The sequence below is a fragment of the Scyliorhinus torazame genome, chromosome 6, assembly GCF_047496885.1.
Source record: "Scyliorhinus torazame isolate Kashiwa2021f chromosome 6, sScyTor2.1, whole genome shotgun sequence".
Lineage (NCBI taxonomy): Eukaryota > Metazoa > Chordata > Chondrichthyes > Carcharhiniformes > Scyliorhinidae > Scyliorhinus > Scyliorhinus torazame.
Genome location: NC_092712.1, coordinates 12199926 through 12208876, shown reverse-complemented (window position 1 = coordinate 12208876; position 8951 = coordinate 12199926).

Sequence of the window (8951 nt, the reverse complement as noted above, 5' to 3'; positions counted from 1 at the left end):
GCAACCAACTGGAACTGCGCCCTCCGACTCTGCTCCCGGTCAGCTGCAACCAACTGGAACTGCGCCCTCCGACTCTGCTCCCGGTCAGCTGCAACCAACTGGACCTCCGCCCTCCGACTCTGCTCCCAGTCAGCAGCAACCAACTGGAACTGTGCCCTCCGACTCTGCTCCCAGTCAGCAGCAACCAACTGGAACTGCGCCCTCCGACTCTGCTCCCAGTCAGCTGCAACCAACTGGAACTGTGCCCTCCGACTCTGCTCCCAGTCAGCAGCAACCAACTGGAACTGAGCCCTCCGACTCTGCTCCCAGTCAGCTGCAACCAACTGGAACTGCGCCCTCCGACTCTGCTCCCGGTCAGCTGCAACCAACTGGAACTGAGCCCTCCGACTCTGCTCCCAGTCAGCTGCAACCAACTGGAACTCCGCCCTCCGACTCTGCTCCCAGTCAGCTGCAACCAACTGGAACTGCGACCTCCGACTCTGCTCCCAGTCAGCAGCAACCAACTGGAACTGCGCCCTCCGACTCTGCTCCCAGTCAGCAGCAACCAACTGGAACTGCGCCCTCCGACTCTGCTCCCGGTCAGCTGCAACCAACTGGACCTCCGCCCTCCGACTCTGCTCCCAGTCAGCAGCAACCAACTGGAACTGTGCCCTCCGACTCTGCTCCCAGTCAGCAGAAACTAACTGGAACTGTGCCCTCCGACTCTGCTCCCGGTCAGCAGCAACCAACTGGAACTGTGCCCTCCGACTCTGCTCCCAGTCAGCAGCAACCAACTGGAACTGTGCCCTCCGACTCTGCTCCCAGTCAGCTGCAACCAACTGGAACTGTGACCTCCGACTCTGCTCCCAGTCAGCAGCAACCAACTGGAACTGTGCCCTCCCACTCTGCTCCCAGTCAGCTGCAACCAACTGGAACTGCGCCCTCCGACTCTGCTCCCAGTCAGCAGCAACCAACTGGCCCTCCGCCCTCCGACTCTGCTCCCAGTCAGCTGCAACCAACTGGAACTGCGCCCTCCGACTCTGCTCCCAGTCAGCTGCAACCAACTGGAACTGCGCCCTCCGACTCTGCTCCCGGTCAGCTGCAACCAACTGGACCTCCGCCCTCCGACTCTGCTCCCAGTCAGCAGCAACCAACTGGAACTGTGCCCTCCGAGTCTGCTCCCAGTCAGCTGCAACCAACTGGAACTGTGCCCCCCGACTCTGCTCCCAGTCAGCTGCAACCAACTGGAACTGTGCCCTCCGACTCTGCTCCCAGTCAGCTGCAACCAACTGGAACTGTGCCCTCCGACTCTGCTCCCAGTCAGCTGCAACCAACTGGAACTGTGCCCTCCGACTCTGCTCCCAGTCAGCTGCAACCAACTGGCCCTCCGCCCTCCGACTCTGCTCCCAGTCAGCTGCAACCAACTGGAACTGTGCCCTCCGACTCTGCTCCCAGTCAGCTGCAACCAACTGGCCCTCCGCCCTCCGACTCTGCTCCCAGTCAGCTGCAACCAACTGGAACTGCGCCCTCCGACTCTGCTCCCAGTCAGCTGCAACCAACTGGCACTCCGCCCTCCGACTCTGCTCCCAGTCAGCTGCAACCAACTGGCCCTCCGCCCTCCGACTCTGCTCCCAGTCAGCTGCAACCAACTGGAACTGTGCCCTCCGACTCTGCTCCCAGTCAGCAGCAACCAACTGGAACTGAGCCCTCCGACTCTGCTCCCAGTCAGCTGCAACGAACTGGAACTGTGCCCTCCGACTCTGCTCCCAGTCAGCTGCAACTAACTGGAACTGCGCCCTCCGACTCTGCTCCCAGTCAGCTGCAACCAACTGGAACTGCGCCCTCCGACTCTGCTCCCAGTCAGCTGCAACCAACTGGACCTCCGACCTCCGACTCTGCTCCCAGTCAGCTGCAACCAACTGGAACTGCGCCCTCCGACTCTGCTCCCAGTCAGCTGCAACCAACTGGACCTCCGCCCTCCGACTCTGCTCCCAGTCAGCTGCAACCAACTGGACCTCCGACCTCCGACTCTGCTCCCAGTCAGCTGCAACCAACTGGAACTGCGCCCTCCGACTCTGCTCCCAGTCAGCTGCAACCAACTGGAACTGCGCCCTCCGACTCTGCTCCCAGCCAGCTGCAACCAACTGGAACTGCGCCCTCCGACTCTGCTCCCAGTCAGCTGCAACTAACTGGCCCTCCGCCCTCCGATTCTGCTCCCAGTCAGCTGCAACCAACTGGAACTGCGCCCTCCGACTCTGCTCCCAGTCAGCTGCAACCAACTGGCCCTCCGCCCTCCGACTCTGCTCCCAGTCAGCTGCAACCAACTGGACCTCCGCCCTCCGACTCTGCTCCCAGTCAGCTGCAACCAACCGGAACTGTGCCCTCCGACTCTGCTCCCAGTCAGCTGCAACCAACTGGAACTGTACCCTCCGACTCTGCTCCCAGTCAGCTGCAACCAACTGGAACTGCGCCCTCCGACTCTGCTCCCCGTCAGCTGCAACCAACTGGCCCTCCGCCCTCCGACTCTGCTCCCAGTCAGCTGCAACCAACTGGAACTGCGCCCTCCGACTCTGCTCCCAGTCAGCTGCAACCAACTGGACCTCCGCCCTCCGACTCTGCTCCCAGTCAGCTGCAACCAACTGGAACTGTGCCCTCCGACTCTGCTCCCAGTCAGCTGCAACCAACTGGAACTGCGCCCTCCGACTCTGCTCCCAGTCAGCTGCAACCAACTGGAACTGCGCCCTCCGACTCTGCTCCCAGTCAGCTGCAACCAACTGGAACTCCGCCCTCCGACTCTGCTCCCAGTCAGCTGCAACCAACTGGACCTCCGCCCTCCGACTCTGCTCCCAGTCAGCTGCAACCAACTGGAACTGTGCCCTCCGACACTGCTCCCAGTCAGCTGCAACCAACTGGCCCTCCGCCCTCCGACTCTGCTCCCAGTCAGCAGCAACCAACTGGAACTGTGCCCTCCGAATCTGCTCCCACTCAGCAGCAACCAACTGGAACTCCGCCCTCCGACTCTGCTCACAGTCAGCTGCAACCAACTGGAACTGCGCCCTCCGACTCTGCTCCCAGTCAGCAGCAACCAACTGGAACTGTGCCCTCCGACTCTGCTCCCAGTCAGCAGCAACCAACTGGAACTGCGCCCTCCGACTCTGCTCCCAGTCAGCTGCAACCAACTGGAACTGCGCCCTCCGACTCTGCTCCCAGTCAGCTGCAACCAACTGGAACTGCGCCCTCCGACTCTGCTCCCAGTCAGCTGCAACCAACTGGAACTCCGCCCTCCGACTCTGCTCCCAGTCAGCAGCAACCAACTGGAACTGTGCCCTCCGACTCTGCTCCCAGTCAGCTGCAACCAACTGGATCTCCGCCCTCCGACTCTGCTCCCAGTCTGCTGCAAACAACTGGAACTGCGCCCTCCGACTCTGCTCCCAGTCAGCTGCAACTAACTGGACCTGTGCCCTCCGACTCTGCTCCCCGTCAGCTGCAACCAACTGGAACTGCGCCCTCCGACTCTGCTCCCAGTCAGCTGCAACCAACTGGAACTGTGCCCTCCGACTCTGCACCCAGTCAGCTGCAACCAACTGGAACTGCGCCCTCTGACTCTGCTCCCCGTCAGCTGCAACCAACTGGAACTGTGCCCTCCGACTCTGCTCCCAGTCAGCTGCAACCAACTGGAACTGTGCCCTCCGACTCTGCTCCCAGTCACTGCAACCAACTGGAACTCCGCCCTCCGACTCTGCTCCCAGTCAGCTGCAACCAACTGGAACTGCGCCCTCCGACTCTGCTCCCAGTCAGCTGCAGCCAACTGGCCCTCCGCCCTCCGACTCTGCTCCCAGTCAGCTGCAACCAACTGGAACTGTGCCCTCCGACTCTGCTCCCAGTCAGCTGCATCCAACTGGAACTCCGCCCTCCGACTCTGCTCCCAGTCAGCTGCAACCAACTGGAACTGTGCCCTCCGACTCTGCTCCCAGTCAGCTGCAACCAACTGGATCTCCGCCCTCCGACTCTGCTCCCAGTCAGCTGCAACCAACTGGAACTGCGCCCTCCGACTCTGCTCCCAGTCAGCTGCAACCAACTGGAACTGCGCCCTCCGACTCTGCTCCCAGTCAGCTGCAACCAACTGGAACTGCGCCCTCCGACTCCACTCCCAGTCAGCTGCAACCAACTGGACCTCCGCCCTCCAACTCTGCTCCCCGTCAGCTGCATCCAACTGGACCTCCGCCCTCCGACTCTGCTCCCAGTCAGCTGCAACCAACTGGCCCTCCGCCCTCCGACTCTGCTCCCAGTCAGCTGCAACTAACTGGCCCTCCGCCCTCCGACTCTGCTCCCCGTCAGCTGCAACCAACTGGACCTCCGGCCTCCGACTCTGCTCCCAGTCAGCTGCAACCAACTGGAACTGTGCCCTCCGACTCTGCTCCCTGTCAGTAGCAACCAACTGGCCCTCCGCCCTCCGACTCTGCTCCCACTCAGCAGCAACCAACTGGCCCTCCGCCCTCCGACTCTGCTCCCTGTCAGTAGCAACCAACTGGAACTGTGCCCTCCGACTCTGCTCCCAGTCAGCTGCAACCAACTGGAACTGCGCCCTCCGACTCTGCTCCCAGTCAGCTGAAACCAACTGGAACTGCGCCCTCCGACTCTGCTCCCAGTCAGCTGCAACCAACTGGACCTCCGCCCTCCGACTCTGCTCCCAGTCAGCTGCAACCAACTGGACCTCCGACCTCCGACTCTGCTCCCAGTCAGCTGCAACCAACTGGAACTGCGCCCTCCGACTCTGCTCCCAGTCAGCTGCAACCAACTGGCCCTCCGCCCTCCGACTCTGCTCCCAGTCAGCAGCATCCAACTGGAACTCCGCCCTCCGACTCTGCTCCCACTCAGCAGCAACCAACTGGAACTCCGCCCTCCGACTCTGCTCCCAGTCAGCTGCAACCAACTGGAACTGTGCCCTCCGACTCTGCTCCCAGTCAGCTGCAACCAACTGGAACTCCGCCCTCCGACTCTGCTCCCAGTCAGCAGCAACCAACTGGAACTGCGCCCTCCGACTCTGCTCCCAGTCAGCTGCAACCAACTGGAACTGCGCCCTCCGACTCTGCTCCCAGTCAGCTGCAACCAACTGGACCTCCGCCCTCCGACTCTGCTCCCAGTCAGCTGCAACTAACTGGAACTGCGCCCTCCGACTCTGCTCCCAGTCAGCTGCAACCAACTGGTACTCCGCCCTCCGACTCTGCTCCCAGTCAGCTGCAACCAACTGGCCCTCCGCCCTCCGACTCTGCTCCCTGTCAGTAGCAACCAACTGGAACTGTGCCCTCCGACTCCGCTCCCAGTCAGCAGCAACCAACTGGAACTGCGCCCTCCGACTCTGCTCCCAGTCAGCTGCAACCAACTGGAACTGCGCCCTCCGACTCTGCTCCCAGTCAGCTGCAACCAACTGGAACTGCGCCCTCCGACTCTGCTCCCTGTCAGCAGCAACCAACTGGCCCTCCGCCCTCCGACTCTGCTCCCCGTCAGCTGCAAACAACTGGCCCTCCGCCCTCCGACTCTGCTCCCAGTCAGCAGCAACCAACTGGCCCTCCGCCCTCCGACTCTGCTCCCAGTCAGCTGCAACCAACTGGAACTGCGCCCTCCGACTCTGCTCCCAGTCAGCTGCAACCAACTGGAACTGTGCCCTCCGACTCTGCTCCCACTCAGCAGCAACCAACTGGAACTGCGCCCTCCGACTCTGCTCCCAGTCAGCTGCAACTAACTGGAACTCCGCCCTCCGACTCTGCTCCCAGTCAGCTGCAACCAACTGGAACTGCGCCCTCCGACTCTGCTCCCAGTCAGCTGCAACCAACTGGAACTGCGCCCTCCGACTCTGCTCCCAGTCAGCTGCAACCAACTGGACCTCCGCACTCCGACTCTGCTCCCAGTCAGCTGCAACCAACTGGAACTGTGCCCTCCGACTCTGCTCCCAGTCAGCTGCAACCAACAGGAACTGCGCCCTCCGACTCTGCTCCCAGTCAGCAGCAACCAACTGGCCCTCCGCCCTCCGACTCTGCTCCCTGTCAGTAGCAACCAACTGGAACTGCGCCCTCCGACTCTGCTCCCAGTCAGCAGCAACCAACTGGAACTCCGCCCTCCGACTCTGCTCCCAGTCAGCTGCAACCAACTGGCCCTCCTCCCTCCGACTCTGCTCCCAGTCAGCAGCAACCAACTGGAACTCCGCCCTCCGACTCTGCTCCCAGTCAGCCGCAACCAACTGGAACTGCGCCCTCCGACTCTGTTCCCAGTCAGCTGCATCCAACTGGAACTGCGCCCTCCGACTCTGCTCCCAGTCAGCTGCAACCAACTGGCCCTCCGCCCTCCGACTCTGCTCCCAGTCAGCAGCAACCAACTGGAACTCCGCCCTCCGACTCTGCTCCCAGTCAGCCGCAACCAACTGGAACTGCGCCCTCCGACTCTGTTCCCAGTCAGCAGCAACCAATTGGAACTCCGCCCTCCGACTCTGCTCCCAGTCAGCAGCATCCAACTGGCCCTCCGCCCTCCGACTCTGCTCCCGGTCAGCTGCAACCAACTGGAACTGTGCCCTCCGACTCTGCTCCCAGTCAGCTGCAACCAACTGGAACTGTGCCCTCCGACTCTGCTCCCAGTCAGCTGCAACCAACTGGAACTGTGCCCTCCCACTCTGCTCCCAGTCAGCTGCAACCAACTGGAACTGCGCCCTCCGACTCTGCTCCCGGTCAGCTGCAACCAACTGGAACTGCGCCCTCCGACTCTGCTCCCGGTCAGCTGCAACCAACTGGACCTCCGCCCTCCGACTCTGCTCCCAGTCAGCAGCAACCAACTGGAACTGTGCCCTCCGACTCTGCTCCCAGTCAGCAGCAACCAACTGGAACTGCGCCCTCCGACTCTGCTCCCAGTCAGCTGCAACCAACTGGAACTGTGCCCTCCGACTCTGCTCCCAGTCAGCAGCAACCAACTGGAACTGAGCCCTCCGACTCTGCTCCCAGTCAGCTGCAACCAACTGGAACTGCGCCCTCCGACTCTGCTCCCGGTCAGCTGCAACCAACTGGAACTGAGCCCTCCGACTCTGCTCCCAGTCAGCTGCAACCAACTGGAACTCCGCCCTCCGACTCTGCTCCCAGTCAGCTGCAACCAACTGGAACTGCGACCTCCGACTCTGCTCCCAGTCAGCAGCAACCAACTGGAACTGCGCCCTCCGACTCTGCTCCCAGTCAGCAGCAACCAACTGGAACTGCGCCCTCCGACTCTGCTCCCGGTCAGCTGCAACCAACTGGACCTCCGCCCTCCGACTCTGCTCCCAGTCAGCAGCAACCAACTGGAACTGTGCCCTCCGACTCTGCTCCCAGTCAGCAGAAACTAACTGGAACTGTGCCCTCCGACTCTGCTCCCGGTCAGCAGCAACCAACTGGAACTGTGCCCTCCGACTCTGCTCCCAGTCAGCAGCAACCAACTGGAACTGTGCCCTCCGACTCTGCTCCCAGTCAGCTGCAACCAACTGGAACTGTGACCTCCGACTCTGCTCCCAGTCAGCAGCAACCAACTGGAACTGTGCCCTCCGACTCTGCTCCCAGTCAGCTGCAACCAACTGGAACTGCGCCCTCCGACTCTGCTCCCAGTCAGCAGCAACCAACTGGCCCTCCGCCCTCCGACTCTGCTCCCAGTCAGCTGCAACCAACTGGAACTGCGCCCTCCGACTCTGCTCCCAGTCAGCTGCAACCAACTGGAACTGCGCCCTCCGACACTGCTCCCGGTCAGCTGCAACCAACTGAACCTCCGCCCTCCGACTCTGCTCCCAGTCAGCAGCAACCAACTGGAACTGCGCCCTCCGACTCTGCTCCCAGTCAGCTGCAACCAACTGGAACTGCGCCCTCCGACTCTGCTCCCAGTCAGCTGCAACTAACTGGAACTGCGCCCTCCGACTCTGCTCCCAGTCAGCTGCAACCAACTGGAACTGTGCCCTCCGACTCTGCTCCCAGTCAGCTGCAACTAACTGGAACTCCGCCCTCCGACTCTGCTCCCAGTCAGCTGCAACCAACTGGAACTGCGCCCTCCGACTCTGCTCCCAGTCAGCTGCAACCAACTGGAACTGCGCCCTCCGACTCTGCTCCCAGTCAGCTGCAACTAACTGGAACTGCGCCCTCCGACTCTGCTCCCAGTCAGCTGCAACCAACTGGAACTGTGCCCTCCGACTCTGCTCCCAGTCAGCTGCAACCAACTGGAACTGCGCCCTCCGACTCTGCTCCCAGTCAGCTGCAACCAACTGGAACTGTGCCCTCCGACTCTGCTCCCACTCAGCAGCAACCAACTGGAACTGCGCCCTCCGACTCTGCTCCCAGTCAGCTGCAACTAACTGGAACTCCGCCCTCCGACTCTGCTCCCAGTCAGCTGCAACCAACTGGAACTGCGCCCTCCGACTCTGCTCCCAGTCAGCTGCAACCAACTGGAGCTGCGCCCTCCGACTCTGCTCCCAGTCAGCTGCAACCAACTGGAACTGCGCCCTCCGACTCTGCTCCCAGTCAGCTGCAACTAACTGGAACTGCGCCCTCCGACTCTGCTCCCAGTCAGCTGCAACCAACTGGAACTGCACCCTCCGACTCTGCTCCCAGTCAGCTGCAACCAACTGGAACTGCGCCCTCCGACTCTGCTCCCAGTCAGCTGCAACTAACTGGAACTGCGCCCTCCGACTCTGCTCCCAGTCAGCTGCAACTAACTGGAACTGCGCCCTCCGACTCTGCTCCCAGTCAGCTGCAACCAACTGGAACTGCGCCCTCCGACTCTGCTCCCAGTCAGCAGCAACCAACTGGAACTCCGCCCTCCGACTCTGCTCCCAGTCAGCTGCAACCAACTGGCCCTCCGCCCTCCGACTCTGCTCCCAGTCAGCATCAACCAACTGGAACTCCGCCCTCCGACTCTGCTCCCAGTCAGCCGCAACCAACTGGAACTGCGCCCTCCGACTCTGTTCCCAGTCA